The 14,261-nt window shown below is 40.2% G+C and overlaps 1 long non-coding RNA gene across 1 annotated transcript in view; it reads right to left on the bottom strand.

Annotated features, from left to right (window-relative positions):
- Positions 1 to 11,638: 11,638 nt before the first annotated feature.
- LOC309656887 overlaps positions 11,639 to 14,261 on the bottom strand; it is a 268,342-nt gene continuing 265,719 nt past the window's right edge. The window contains exon 7 of the long non-coding RNA XR_014261577.1: positions 11,639 to 14,034. This is a non-coding gene — a long non-coding RNA (uncharacterized lncRNA). The remainder of the gene's footprint in view (positions 14,035 to 14,261) is intronic.

Below are 14,261 nucleotides of genomic sequence, written 5' to 3'. Positions count from 1 at the left end.
AACTTTTAAAATGAATCAGCCCTAGTGTTCGGAGACTGGCCCACATCTGTGGAATCTGTGTGTCTGCTGGGTCGTTCAAATTCAAGGGACTTCAGAACATGGGTTCAGGCTAGGAATTGACCTTTATCAGCCAAAGGTTAAATATTGTCAGTCGCAAAGTCATACATATACAACCAATATACAATCAACATACAACCATATATACAACCAATTCTTAGTAAGTGAGAATGGTTCTCTAAAAACAAGCAAATGCTGCAGACTGGTCTCTTCCTCCCTCTCTCTCTTTCTCCCACTGATTGAGCTCCACAAAATCCAGGACCAAAAAAGATGGCATTCCAAATTTTGTAGCACAGAGCCATGTTACTATAACACAATATCAGTGCAGATGTTATCATGTTTCTCTGATATGTTAATAAGTGTTAGACGAAAAAAAATTTCCATGGTCACATCAATTTGGAAAATTCTGGTGCAAGAGCATTAAAGAGGTTTCTTGCAGTGTGCTTCATTTCCTGAACCTTTAACTTGCTGATATGCATCATGGATCTCTACGAGGGGATAAAGTATTTGGCCTAAGTCAAATTAATTTGCCTACGGAACCCTCTGTTTGCAGTGTATTGTCCATGAATATTTCTGAACCCAAGGTCAATTCTGTAAGCCTCTATAATCCACCATCCATTAGGTACTGCTTTTTTTTAATTAAAAAGAAATCCTTTTATAGTTTAAGCCTATCTTTCATATCATATAATATTTCATGTTATATTTTAATATTATTTTTATAGATAAAAATGACTCAAAATCATCAGTGTAAGAATGTTATCTGTACCTGAAGATCGTTATTAAAGCACTCCTCTGCATATGTGCTACCAGCTGCTAATCCAGCTCTCATGGCAGACATCTCCAATCCATCAAAGAACTCTTTCCATGCAGATCTGAAAGAGGTACGAAATCTTTCTCAATGCCAGGCTTTAGATAACAATTTCCAATCCGTGAAATTTGGCCTGCTAGATTGAAATGATCTTGCCTTCATTGTTAACAATATCCACCCCTTACACTGTGCCTACTGTGTGCCAAGCATTTTGTGAGTCCTTTTACTTAGAATCCCTCACTTCATCTCGATTTTGACTGCCATCAAACTGGCCAGCATCTCTCACCCAGACTATTTCAATCACCTCCTAACCAATCATATTGCTTCCCTCTGCACTAAGAGAACAATCTGAAACACTTCCATGGTCTCCAAGGCCGGCAGGATTTGGACCCTCCTCAATCTCTACACCTATCACTCTCCTGAGGTGCAGTCACGGATCCACAGCTGGATTGGCAAGTCTGAACGCTCAGTCTTCTTAGTCCACTATGAGGGGATGAAGCCCTAGGGAATCGAGTCATTCTAATCAACTCGCCAGAGATGAATGTGTACTGCACAATATTAATTTATTAATTTACAATGAGAAGTGGAGCAATCCAACCAACCAGATGTTTGTGTTGGCATGTTTGTGACCTCTTTCTGGAAGCTATAATGAGTAGTCATTGAGAGCTTGTGGGCTGGAATCACACTGCCTGAATGTGAATCCTGCCTCTGTGCTTACTAACTGGGTGATTTCAGGCAAGTGGGTCAGTGTTCCTTTCAGTATCTACTTCCCCATCAGTAAAATGGGGATAGTAATAAAACATACCTCCCTGGGTTGTTGGGATGAGGATTAAATGAGAATATATATTTGTTACGTCCTGCTTAGAATGGAAGTTGGTACACAGTAACACAATAAATATTAGCTTCTGTTACTACAGTGGAGATCTACTCAAACTAAGTTAATATCAGAGCAAAAAGAATTAAACAATATTAAACAGATTTTTTTCAAGTTGTGTTAACTTCATAAATTACTATTTATGTATTCATCCATTTAATAGTTATGGATACTCAAATAATTTCATACACTATGAGATTCACTTGGTAGTCCCACATCCCATAAATGTAAATGAATTCATGGATAAATATGGAAATGCACAAATCAATCTGTATCTTTGCACTTATCCGATTTTGTCCATTTCCCAGCCCTCTCCTTACTTTCAGTTTAAAACCTTTAAAAATCAATTGTTATAAATTTCATCACTTAAAAAGTCTGCCTGCCCCTCCATCTCATCTCTCCCTGCTCCTCCATGTGCCTTCTGTCTGCACACTCACTGTCTCTTTTCCTCACACCTGCCAAGCTTCTTCCCTCCTTAGATTTCCCTTGTGCTGTTTCATCTGCCTGCAATTCTCACCCCAACCCTTGTCCTGGCTCATGTCTGCTTGGCCTCAGAGAAGCCTCCCTGACCGCAAGACTAGGTTAGACCCCTTCATTGAACTTACCATAATCGTAATTAACTGATCATCGTTCAGTGTATTCAGTAAAATCAATGAGGACAAGGACCCTTCTTTTTTATTCACCACTGAGTCCCCAGTACCCTGCACATAGGTAGGCATTCAATCAATAGGTGTTGAATGAATGAATTTAATCTTCTCAACAACCTGTATTTCCTGCCATGGAAAAGTCAAAGCTTCGAGCTGTCAAGTGATGCACCCAAGTCACACAGTCATATTTGGTAGAGGAAGGTTCACACTCAAGTCTTTCTGACTCCTACCCAAGCCCCTTACTACCCCACATGGCTGCCACTTGATTTCTGCAAGTTACATGCCTATCTACACACATCGTTCTCTGTAGTTTCAACTACACTCTACTTTGCATCCTTGCTGTCGCAATGTTTTCTATCCTGGGCTCTGGGCTTTTTCTTTCATTCTTGAACTAATCCAAATCTTCCCTAACATATTTATACAACTTGTTTACTGGTTTAGCTATAATATGCTACATTTCATCTTATTAAGACATCTTTTCTCTCCTACAACCCTGCAATTCCACTCCTAGATGTATACCCACCAGAAATGTGTACATGTGTTCATTAAACGCATGTACTGGAATTTTCATAGACCACTACTAGTAATAACCTGAAACTGGAAACTATCCAAATGCCCATCCAAGTAGAATAGACCAACTATTTTATATTCACACAATGGCATATTATATGACAATGAGAATGAATAATCTACAACTTTACGTGACAGTATGGGTGAATTTTACAAACATAATGTTGAGGGAAAAAAGTCAAGTACGTATTATATGATTCTATTTATAAAAAGTTCAAAAACTGGCAAACTAATTTATAGTATTACAAGTCAGGATAGTGGCTACTCTTGGAAGAGTAATGATTGAAGATTGGAGGAAATGGTGAAGGTTTTCATGACACCAATGACATTCTGTTTCTTGATCTGGGTGCTAGTTAGGTATTGGTGTTTTGCTTGTGGAAATGCATCAATATGTGCATTTATAATGTGTACACTGTTCTTTATGTATAATAGACTTCAATAACAGGTTTTATGAAACGACTTCATATCTGTTTGTTTCTGACTACTTCAATTTACAGAGACTATTTTGAAATCTAATGCTAGTGTCTGACGTGCTGGCCACTATTTGCCCAGATGGGAGCTTCCTGTGCATGTAAAGAGCCCACTTTGAATTGTTTAAAGTCTCACTTGGAAAAAAAAAAAAAGCCCCCAGTGGTGTCAATCAAAAATGTCTCCAGACATTCCCAAATGTCCCCTGGGAAACAAGTTGACCCCAGTTGAGAACCACCGGCTTAAAATGGCTTAGATGATTTCCTCACCTGCATCCCTCACCGGCTTCCTCTCTCATCTTCCTTTCTGCCCCTCACTTGTACAAATCCAGCCATCTGGCCTCCTTGCTGTCCTCTGAATACACCAGACACGCTCTCACTCACTTCTGCACCACCTGTTTCCTCTGCCTGTAATGGTCCCTTCCAGGTATCTGCGGGCTCACCCCCTCACCTCCTTCAAGGATATGCTCAAAGGTCACCTTTTCAGTGAGGCTTTCCCTGGCCTCTTTATTTAAAATTCGAATCCTCCATACTCCCTGTCTCTCCACCTGGGTTTATCTTTCTCCAGAGCACTTATTGCCTGATAACCTGGCATAAAATTTATTTATTTTGTTTGATGCCTGTCTCCCTTATGAAAATATAAGATCCAAAGGGGCAAGAATTTTGTTTTCTTCACTGCTCTATCCCATGCCTCGAACAGTGCCTGACACATAGTAGATGCTCAATTAAAACTTGTTGAATAAATGAATGAATAAATAAATAAATGAATACAATCTAGAGCCCAGTTCAGTGTCTGACATTCAAATGACATCCAGAATGCTTTAGGATTTAATCACTGTGCTTCTCCTGTCTTACTGTTCTTCTTGTAACTTCCATCCCCCAAGATTAGGGTCTATCCCTTAACTCCAGATGGCACCATGACTTTGGTTGACTAGCACTCTTGATTGTGACTACTCCCTTCCTTCCCACCACCTCTGGTCATGCTTAGTCCACCTGCCAGGATATTCACCTGCTCATCCCTCACATCCACCTTCCTAGTGCAGGCTACCTGTCTGGATCACCGCCTTCCTGTCCCTAGATTCTCTGGGTGTTGGGACCCTCTGTTGCCTCTCCTTCCCTGCCCTGAACCTGCACACTGTCCTCACCCCTCCTCTTCTCCCAGCAACACCCTCACCCACCACCTTCCCAGAGGTAGAGATGGGTCTGATCCCCAGTTCTGACATGACCTACTGATGTCCCCAACTCCACAACTTCCTTCTGTCAAAATCTTGGAAGACTCAAGAGATGACGTCTCTCGTTTCTCTGTTTATTTACCACAAAACCTGAAATGGTGGCAGGCCTTTCTTTCCATGAAAGGCTGCCTGAGTTTTCTTGCTTCCACTTAACTGTAATGCGAGCCAGCACTCAGAGCCGTAGAAACCTGACACCGTTCAGTAAGTGAACAACTGTAAATGCCAAGAGTCAAGATGCCTCAAGTGAAGGAGAACTTGGAGTCAAGGTTGGTCATTTTTGTTGCGTTAACGTGACAATAGACAGTTTCTTTGGCAGACATCACAATAATGTCAGCAGGGACTTCAACTTTACCTGACAGTATGGGTGAATCTTACAAACATAATGTTGAGGGAAAAATGTCAAGTACGTATTATATGATTCTATTTATAAAAAGTTCAAAAACTGGCAAACTAATTTATAGTATTACAAGTCAGGATAGTGGCTACTCTTGGAAGAGTAATGATTGGAGATTGGAGGAAATGGTGAAGGTTTTCATGACACCAATGACGTTCTGTTTCTTGATCTGGGTGCTAGTTAGGTATTGGTGTTAGTAGTTAGTAGTTAGTTGCCTGTGATAAGCAAGAATCAAGTAACCAGACACATAATATTTCTACCTCAGGTTCGCTTGCATGCTGTTGGGCATTTGGGGCAAAAATCCAGATATACCCAAAGTAGAAACCTGTAAAAATTGGCAAAGCAACACTCTTAAAACTAAATTTTTACCTAGAAATAGATCTGTGGACACATTCCCTAAGTGGTCACACAAACAAAACCATTGATTGAACCATAATGCGTTTGCCTGTGATAAAATTGAAGATCATTTATCAAACTGTCCGTGGAATCCATGATTTGAACTGACACTGATGACATAAACAGATATTCGAGGTTATAAGAATCATGAATAGCTCAAGGAATTCAAGGACACTAGTTGAAAAGATGATTATGATTTGGTTTCTGAACATCTGGCCATGAGATCCAGCCAACCCACTCTCCTCCCTCCTCTCTCTTCCCATGCTGACTTCTAACAGTTTTCCTACAAGCTACCAAAGGAAGGAGCTGACAGACATAAGCCCTCTATGCCCTTGAACTTTTCAATGCTTGAGTGCTATGTGGGAGGACAGCCATTTATCACCCTCACAATGGCCAGGAGGCTGCAGGGGCAGGACAAGAGTCTGGTTTCCTGGCTGGTTCTCTGTTTTCTACAATGATCTGAAAATGATAAATACACTTGTTACTGTATCAGCCCTGCAGAGGAGGAAATGTGACGTGAGAAAGGGCAGAAACGGCTCAGTCTCTGTGATCACACAAGTTATGTATGGATTATACGCATTGGAGCGACTTCTCTGCAGTCAGATGTGGAAATCTTGAGTGCTAAGGTTGTCAACATCTAGATAGAGTTTAATAGTCTTCCTAAATAAACCTCATTTTATTAATTGTGCTCCCTTTACGTTTTGAGCGTTAACAAATAAAAGTGTTATGTTTTGATTTTTTAAAAAAAGGAAGCGATATTTTTTTTTTAAATCTCATGTTTGGAATTTCCCAAGTCTCTGGTAAAATGCCCAAATATCTAGATCTTGGCAGAGTTCCAAATTGCCTCAGAACTGTCTCCACAGTGCTTCAGTGAATGGTGGCATAATGCAAAACATGTTGATCCTGTGTTGAGTCATTAATTAGTGACATTTATTGAACACTCGTTGTATACAAGGCATCATACTAACACAGTATACAAACAAAAATACGAGAAAGGGAGCCTAATTATACCAGGGGGACAAGCAGAGGAAGCTTTCTTTAGGTAAAAGGAAAAGGGTAATGGAGAAACAACTTTACTTACAAACTTCCTTACCTTAACGTTGTTCCCTGATAATGAATAAGCGAAAATACAAGCTATAAATAGAAAGACACAGCAAAATCCAAAACCTGTTTTTGTCAAGAGACTTGATGTAGTGCATCTTGGTTAATACTCATAAGTGAGTCAGTAAAGGTCATAATAAAGACCGAACTGCTTTTCTCTGTGATATTTTGAGAACTCTGTAGCAAACAGCTCTGATTTTAGCCTTTGGTAATTGACTTAAAGGGACAAGAGGTTGCCAGCATTTTTTCCCCTTAAACTTTATGCATCTATAGAAAATCTGGCCTCCATCAAACTAAATAATTGTGAATTTCAAGCAAAATTAATTAGGTATGTAGGCTCAACATATCTAGTGGAAAACATTCATTAACACGCAACCTTGAAGTAGAAAACACAGGTTCCTATGACTGCACTTAGACCTAACTGCAGTCTGTAACATTGGGTTCCTTTCTGATATTTTCCCAAGAAGGAATAGGCACAGTTTGCTTAATTCAAACACTTTGGAATAAAATTGCTTGACTTATTCATTTTAGAAAAAAACAATCCCCTTTGAGGGAAAGGAAAATCCAGTGTGTGAGTTCCCTTCCCTGTCAGATTGCTGACCCAGTGTAGGAGAAGTATCATCAAGTCTATAGTAGACAAATTGAATTTTCCCTGCCCGGTTTTCATTATCCCCTTCCTGCTGGGAATGAATAGCAGGAACTTTTTTCTTTTGGGGAACATTTGTGATTCAATAGCTGTAACCCATTCCTGTCTCCAGAGATGAACACATGGCCCAGTAGGGCATTTCTGGCCACAATGACTGGGTCAAAGATTGGCCTTGACCCAAGCCAGACCAATAAGACCCAGTTTGGGGATTACTAAATTGGTGGCCACCATCTTGCTCCTCATGGGAGAATCTGCCTGAGAGTGAAGCTAACACAGAGGAAAGCAGAGCTGAAAAAAACAACAACAAAAAAACCCCAGGTACTTGAAGCTATCTTTTGAGCATCTAGATCCAACTATAAATGAAACCCTGATTCTGGCTGACTGACATTCTTTACTCTGTCTACCTCCCTATTCCTTACCTGCTGGTCATTCCCTGCCCGACTTCCAGGACTTCTACCTGATCACATCCTGCCAAACTTCTCTGGTGCAAATCACCTGCCTAGACTCCCCCCCTGCCCCCGTCCCCAGACCCTCCAGGTAGTGCCCTGCCTGGTGGGTCTTCCTCCCATGAGGACCTACACACTACCCTCATTTTGCCCTCTTACCTGCAACGTCTCCCACTCCCAACACCTTCCCAAAGGCAGGTTTGGTCTCCAGTTCCAACATGTCCACCATGCTCAACCAGCAACTAAACTTCATTCCCTCAAAACCATGAACATTTTAGTTCTGTAACCAATAAATTTGGTTTGCTTCAGGCGGTTTGAATTCGGTTTCTGTCACTTGCAACTTGAAAGTCCTTGATCTTCATAGGTAACAGAACTTGATTTTTTCAAGTAGATTGATTTCTTTGGAAGAGTCAAGGGTTACCTAGAGTCAGACTTTTTGAATATTATAGGCATTCAAGCACAGAGTAGCATTTTGTGCACAAAATATTTTGCAGTAAAATATAATGAAATATAATGCATATAAACTAAAATGTGATGAAACTAATTATACATGCATCTAGTAATTCAAAAGAGGAGTCTCTATGGTGCCTCTTTAAATTGAAATGGCATTTCTTTAAATACATGTTATCATACAACTGGTAATTAAATGAGTGGCTTTAGAGCAATACACTCAACTGTGGCTGACAGACCACCTGCACTGGTAATATCTTGGGAGACTGGTTTAAAATTCAGATTCCCTGGACACATTCCAGGGCCATTGAATCACAATCTCTGGGAATTAGGTCTCAGAATGTTCATTTTGGATGAAATTCCAGGTAATTTTCTAGGCATACAAGAGTTTGAGCACCATTTGCTTTAAGTCTTATTGTATGTGTGTATATATATATATATATATATATATATATATAATATTTAATAAACCTTCAAGTGTTACTGTCTGAACCTAAAGAATAATTCAAAGAACATCTCATCATTGATAAGACTGAAACTGAATGGGCGCACCTATAAAAAGCAGTAAGGTTCAGGTAATTTATAAATGCTTAGAGGCTGGATGTAGTCAGCTCAGGCTAACTTCACTGTGGTAACAAATAACCTAAAATATTAATGGCTTACAACTTCAAGGGTTTATTTCTTATGCATTTCCATTTCCAACACAGGACACTCCAGAACTCAGGGCTATTGGAACAATCTTTCTCTAGGACATAGTTGAGTTGGTCTTGAAATGGGGGGTAAAGAGAAGAGGGAGACTGCAGGCTGGCTCTTAAAGTCTCTGCTTGGAAGCGACACACGTTACTTGCAGCCATGTTCCATTGACCGAAGCAGGTCACATCACCATTCCTGTGTTCAGTGGAGTAGGGAAGGATAATCCTATAGAAAAGGATACTAAAGGGAGGAACAGCAAACATTTTGAACAGAAATATAATCTACCGCATAGGACATTTGATAAAGAATTTCATGTGTTCTTGAAAAAAATAATGGGGGAATCTACGGTCAGGTAAATCTGGGGACTGCTGCCTGCCTAGTCTAGCCCTCCCTGGAGCTGCACAATGTAAAGCAGCATATTAAAGGCTCTCAGAAGTCCTGCAATGGAAAAAAAGTTAAGATTATTTAACTCCATGTTTCCAAGCTTTGTTTCCATGGATGCCTTTTTGAACACCATCTCAACACACCTCAACAATCTGAAGTTCACTGGACAAAGACGTCATTTGTGTGGTAGACAAAATAACATTTTCTTCTTCCTCTACTACAAAGCATGCATGTGGGATGTTCCTAGCCAAATATTGTGTAATAACTTCTGTGTAGCTTCAAGCTATTCATGCGTTTAAAAAATTCTGGTATTTTACTAAGTCATCAAAAAACCTTAGTATTTTACTAAGTCTATGCAAATATCCTTCATGTTATTCCAACTAGTTACAGGCTGTTGAAATTTAGTAGCGTTACTGGAGAGCACTTAAGGAGTGAATCTAATAAGCCGGTTCTTCCAGGTATGATGAGTGTTCCAGAAAATATTTTACTTTTAAATCTTTCTTATTACCATGTTTGGAATTAGGCAATTCCTGTAAATTGAAGCAATGCACTTTTTTTCCATTTGTGGGAACCTGTCATTTTAAAAGATCATAAGCAGTTCTGCAGTTATAAATAAGCATAAAAGTACTCAATTCTATGAGTGTCATGATGGGGGAGATCATTTCCTACTTTTTCTCTACCTCCACCCAATGCATCCTTGCACCTCCACTGGGATGCTGGTGATGTACAAGGTTTTTGCTGCTGTGTAAGTGGAGGTTCTTGTTTCTCAAAGTCATTGTGTGGCTGGAGCATGCCACAAGCAGAGGCGGTTGTGGTCATCTCCCAATTTTTCCAGCGTTAACACTTTTATGGTGTTCACTGGTGGTGAACACCTTTATGAAAACCCATCCTCTGTTCTCTGATGCTTTTCTCTCCTATATCACTGCCTCTCAGTCTTCCCCTGGCTCTTCCTCCTGATCTACTCCTTAAATTATTGGATTCTTCTGATTCTTCCCTTGGCCGTCTCTCAACTCACTCTACACCTGCCAAGATGAATGAGTCCACTCTCTTGGCCTTCTGCCCCACCTGGATCTGTCTCCGCCTTGCTCCTCAGCTTTGGTACCATATTCTAAGTGCTGACAAATCATCTCCACCAGTTGCTGCATAGCGGCCTCACAATGAATGTATCCCAAACAAAACTCTTCATTTTCCTCCCGAACTTGTTCTTATATTCCCTGTTTCCATTCATTGTTTCAATACCTATTTAGTCTCCTGAGTAAAAAATGGGACGTTATCTCTGACCTCTCCATTTCTTCTACCCCAAAGCTCCAACTCATGCCCACATTCTGTGCAATCTCAGAAGTATGAGACTTGAGACTTCCTCTCTGTCTCCATGTACTGCCTTGGTTCAGATGCTGGCCCCCATCTGCCTGGATTCTGAGTGTGTGGTGTCACGGTGAAGAGTATGGATTCTGGCACCCAGACAGCTTGGGATGGAACTCTGACTCTAACTGCTTCTTGTAGACTGACCAGGCCAAGTTATTTAACCTCTCCGTGCCTCTATTTCCTCTTCTACAGGGAAGGATCATTGCAGTACCTACCAAGTGGGGTTGTTGTGAAGATTGCTTTGGTAAATATATACAAAATGCCTGGCACAGAGTAAATGCGCGATAAATGTTACTTACTAGTATCATAACAACTTTTTAGCTAATTTCACTGGTAATAGTATTTTTCCACTCTCATTAGACTCATCTTCCTAAGAAACAAATCTCATCATGTCACTCCTTAACTTCTACTGGCTTTCCACCATTTAAAGAATAACATTCAACTTTCTTAGCAGGACCTGTAAGACCCTTCAAAAATCTCTTCCTAACTACCATTTTGGGTTTATTTCTGGCCACCTAGGCTTTAAACACTGAGTTTACACTAAACTTCTCAGCATTCCTCAAACACTCCATACCCAGGGATAATTCTGCACCTTTGCATGTTCTACTTCTGTGTTAGTCAGCTTTCCTAAGTTATGATGCTATAACGACCATCCCCAGGTCTCAGTGGTTTTCAACGGCACAGGTTTATTTCTTACTTACATTACGTGTTGCCTGCAGGGTGGCTTCAACTCTACTCCAGGAGTCTTCTTTACTCTGAGATCCACACTAAATGGGCAGTCCTTTTCTGGAAATGGTTTTCTCGTGTGGCAAAGGGAAAAGAGTGACTTTGGAATGTCATGATGGATTTTAAAGGTTTGCTCAGAAGTGGCACAAAACACTTCTACTCAAATTTTATTGGCCAAAGTAAGTCACCTGGACAAGTGTGACCTTAATTGGGGCGGGGAAGTATAAACCTCTCCTGTCCCTATATATCTTTCCCTATACTAGGGACATGAAACAGATAATTAGAAACAATAATATAGTCTCCCTTCGTTCCCTATATTTGAAATGCCATCACATGTCCCTGCACCAGGCAGTTAGTTCACTTCCCAGCATCCTCTCAGGACTCCAGTCCCACTTTTAATAAAGTGCTTGTCAGACTATACTAAGAGTATCTGTTTACATCCCCCTTTCTCTCATGGGCAAAGGCTACAACTTCTTGATTTCTCTATCCCTGGGTCTAAGCCTCCTAGGATTCAGAACATGTCAACAGAATGAATGAATGAGGCAGTTTGTTGCTTGGCCATTTATAGGCAAGGTTGGTTAAGCTTTTCTGCTAATATGCAGTGGTAAATGGCCAAGTAACTAAGTAACTCCTTCATGCAGGCAGAAACGAGACTTGACCAGTGAGAAGCCAGTGTGGTTTTTTTTCCTCCATGCCCACCAAATATTATGTAATTTTCTTATTTTGCTCTTAGTCCATTGCTATGTACCAAGACAAAATGCCTTGGAAAGATACTATTTCTGCATATAGTCTTAGAAATTTATATACATGTAATATTCAAATGAAAACAGATTATGCCTATATAGTATTTGTCAAAACTTGTTTCAAATCCAGTTATCTATTGAAAAGACTATACCAGTAAAAAACCATCTTGATGAACCATCAATAAGTATCATCTTTGGTAACCTTCTGGGAAGATACTAAATCAAATTGCTAAGATATTGTTTTACCTCCTAAGTATTGCAAACTCATCCCCTCATCCTCATCCCTCTCCTCCAGCACTGTCTTAGTTTGGGTTCTCCTTACCTGCACTTTTACTACAGAGTCCTACTTGGTTTCCCTCTGCCCAGAATACTCTCCTACAATCAAGAATGCCTTGATTGATGAAAGATGCCTTTGCATCAGGCATCACCTTCCTTCTGAACTCTCTCCAATGCCCTCTCTTTAGCATCCACCAACGGGGTTAAATCTTGTCCCTGTATATCTTTTTATCATTGTGTTTTATCACATCGCATTGTAATTATTTGTTTATGCATCTCTTTCCTCTTAATGGAGTGAGTCTTTTGACAGCAGGTGTTGTGGTGTCCAGTTCTTAATCAGAGCAGAGTGCCTTCGCACATACATAAGGTGCTCAATTAATGTTTGTTACATTGAGTTGCTGTTGAACTGAATGCAAAAATTATGGCTTACACATTTTGTGCTAAGTAATACAGTACAATTAAAAACACTTTTTTGATCTGGTGTTTTAATGTGTGATAATATTTTCATGATTCATGAAGAATGTAGTGTTTCTTATGTTTTGATTTAATTAATATGAATTTTAACTTTTATATATAAGCTCTGTGGAAAACTTTTTGGAAATGAACCAGTTCTCATGAGAATTTATTAGTATCCTAAGAAAAAAGTCTTTAAAAAATATTCTTCATAGGACATTATATGGCTAAAGAAAATTTAGAAGATACAATGTCTCTTTATTATCCTTGCCACCAAAAACAAAAATGAAAGTTTTACTGTGACATAAAAATTTCAGAAAGAGAATTTAAGCTATGTGTGTCTCAGAAAAACAGTACAACATGCTAATTTGACCAGATCTTCCAAAAGAAAGGAAGCCAAGTGCAAATTACATTTACCTAATTTAGCTCAAGAATGAAATTTTCAGTTTTGGTAACTCTAACACATGTTATGTAAGAGATCATGAGTATAAGAGGGAGAGAAAAAGGGCAAAAGAGGTTGTAATTAAAGTAAATCTTCCCAGAACCCTGGATTGCACCAGGAACGTGGCCAGAATAAGCAAGGCTACTGACTTTTGCCAGGGTCATGTTTAGAGGTTACTTTATCATAGCCCTTGCTTGAAAAACATAATTTGAGCAAAGAAGAGCTCCCAATGTTCAGTGATCTCCATGTGCTTCCCATTAGGGTCGGAAGAAGAAATGCTGTGGTATCCTCCGCAAATGGAATGGAATGGGAATTTTCAGATCTCTTTCCGACTTGGCAAGAGATGCCACGCTGGACATCAGGAAGATCCAGCTATTTCTAGAGTACAGGGACACACAGTCACACAGAGTCACCTAGGAACCATCGTGAATGGTTACTTAGTCACTCTTTTTCTGTGTAGGAAAGCATCTAGCTCAGCTCAGAATGGCTATCTACCTTAATCTAAATAACATCATTTTTATTTAAATTTATTTATTTTTATTTTATTTATTTTTGGCTGCGCTGGGTCTTTGTTGCCGCATATGGGTTTTCTCTAGTTGTGGCGAGCGAGGGCTACTCTTCGTTGCGGTGCGCGGGCTTCTCATTGTGGTGGCTCCTCTTTGTTGTGGAGCATGGGCTCTAGGCGTGGGGGCTTCAGTAGTTGTGGCTCGTGGGCTCTAGAGCGAAGGCTCAGTAGTTGTGGTGCCCGGGCTTAGTTGCTCTGCAGCATGTGGGATCTTCCCGGATCAGGGCCATGTCCCCTGCATTGGCAGGATTCTTAACCACTGTGCCCTCAGGGAAGCCCAACATCATGATTTTGAAAGTCTAAAATATTAGACAAGCAAAATATTATTAGTGAGTTCCTTTGCTAGCTGAGCTCAGATTTGGAAGCTCCCTGAAATGGCCTGTCAAATCTTCACTTATTCACCCAGCCCTACTAAGAGAGCATGACAGATCACATAGGAGTGTCAGTGCCCTACCCCACCTCCCATCGGCAACCAGGGTAGTGTGAAGACCAAGCCAAGTGTAGCATCACTGTCAGTTGCTTATCC

This window comes from Balaenoptera physalus, assembly GCF_965194825.1.
Source record: "Balaenoptera physalus genome assembly, chromosome: 3".
Classification (NCBI taxonomy): domain Eukaryota; kingdom Metazoa; phylum Chordata; class Mammalia; order Artiodactyla; family Balaenopteridae; genus Balaenoptera; species Balaenoptera physalus.
The sequence above is the reverse complement of the archived record's forward strand: the minus strand, read 5'-3'. Positions and strand labels throughout refer to the sequence as shown.